The following is a 1,410-nucleotide window of genomic DNA, read 5'->3' as shown; positions in this document are numbered from 1 at the left end:
TAACTTAAAGTTTATGCTGTAATCAGCAATTGGAATGATCTTAGAGTTTTTACAACTAAAATGCATTGCACTGACCCAACATGTCGTCAAATAAGATGCATGTAGGGTTTCTCCATCGCAGACGCAGTTCCGCGAGTGTTTGTCCAAGGGACTAAAGGACACCTCGGTGTCTACAACAGCCATCCGGGTCCCCCCCAGCCGCCACCACTGCTGCTTACGGTTCAACGATGATATCACGACTTTCTTGCCGCCGGTTCGGGAGTAGCGGTGCCCAGCATCAACTTCCTACTTTATAGTTCGGATCAAGGCTCCTCCCGATGCCCACATGAATCCCTCCCACTACTTCACCACAGAACTCTCCGCCCTCCTCGGCCGCCAGCGACACCGCATTACTCGGTGCAAGAAAATGCGCCATCCCGGTCACACTGCGCAGGCGTCGTTGCCGCCTCCCCACTGCTATGTCGCCCCGCCCCCTTTCCCTCCCCCGCTCCGGGCGCACGCAGGCGCGGGGCATCGCGGGTCTTGCAGTCCTTCCGGGCGAGGGTGGGCGCGCTGGCCCCGGAGGCTGGACTACATTTCCCGGAAGGCTTTGAGGAGTAACTTTCTGTTTCCATAGAACTGGTGGGAAAATGGCGTCGTTGTTTGTATCCAGGTGACCAATAGAAGCAGGGGATAGGCGGGCTCTAGCGCACCTTAGCCAATCGGAGGTCGTCTAAGAGGCCATCCGGGAAAGAGGTAGGGGAGGGGGGAATTTTAAGGGGAGGGGAGAAAGAAAAGAAGGGGGGACGTGGGGTGGGGGGGGAGCGATGTTTGCCCGTCAGTCGAGTCCGGAGTGAGGAGCTCGGGCGCTGGAGCGGAGGGAGACTCTCGAGCTAAAGCTTGCCGCCGCCACGGCCGCCGCCTGGACCTTTGCCTGGAGGGAGCCGCGGAGGGTCCATCGCCGCCGTCCTCTGGAGGGCAGTGCGACTGGGGGCCCGGACCTCCAGTCCGGGAGGGATTTTTCGCCGCCCCCTCCCCCCAGCCAGGGAGCCCGAGCGGCCGCCAAACAAAGGTACCAGTCGCCGCCGCGGGAGGAGGAGGAGCCGGAGCCGCAGCCGCAGCAGCCGCTGGACCGCCGTCCTTCTTCCCCATCTCTCCCCCAGGCCTGCTGGTTTTGGGGGGGAGGAGGAGAGACGGGACTCTGGACGTGCCAGGGTCAGATCTCGCCTCCGAGGAAGGTAGGGGCATTTTCGGGGGCTTTCGCCGTCTGCTAAGAGGGACCGTCCTTTCGGGAGCCGCTGGGCTCGACCGAGGCGCAGGGAGGATCGCTGTGGTGGTCTCAGCGGCGCCGGATTCGGGGCCTTGGCCTCCCGGGAGCCCCCGCCCCCCGCGCCCCCCCGCCGTTGCCGTGTCCGAGCCGCCCCCTGGCCG

The 1,410-nt window shown here is 63.4% G+C and overlaps 2 protein-coding genes across 8 annotated transcripts in view; one reads left to right on the top strand and one right to left on the bottom strand.

The window, feature by feature from the left end:
• Positions 1-455, bottom strand: part of GGPS1 (geranylgeranyl diphosphate synthase 1) — a 12,579-nt gene extending 12,124 nt beyond the window's left edge. For 2 of the 5 annotated variants that reach the window (XM_021708865.1, XM_008050593.2), the window contains exon 1: positions 219-411. The gene's annotated coding sequence lies outside the window, so the exon portion shown is untranslated. Of the gene's footprint in view, positions 1-218 lie in introns of all 5 variants that reach the window. The other 3 variants (XM_008050591.2, XM_021708867.1, XM_021708866.1) reach the window with 3 other exon arrangements.
• A 307-nt stretch (positions 456-762) lies between these two features.
• ARID4B (AT-rich interaction domain 4B) overlaps positions 763-1,410 on the top strand; it is a 151,414-nt gene continuing 150,766 nt past the window's right edge. For all 3 annotated transcript variants that reach the window (XR_002481498.1, XM_021708862.1, XM_008050590.2), the window contains exon 1: positions 763-1,217. The gene's annotated coding sequence lies outside the window, so the exon portion shown is untranslated. The remainder of the gene's footprint in view (positions 1,218-1,410) is intronic.

Source organism: Carlito syrichta, unplaced genomic scaffold (assembly GCF_000164805.1).
Source record: "Carlito syrichta isolate Samal-C Ts95f unplaced genomic scaffold, Tarsius_syrichta-2.0.1 Scaffold153520, whole genome shotgun sequence".
Classification (NCBI taxonomy): domain Eukaryota; kingdom Metazoa; phylum Chordata; class Mammalia; order Primates; family Tarsiidae; genus Carlito; species Carlito syrichta.
This window is presented reverse-complemented; position numbering and strand designations above follow the sequence as displayed.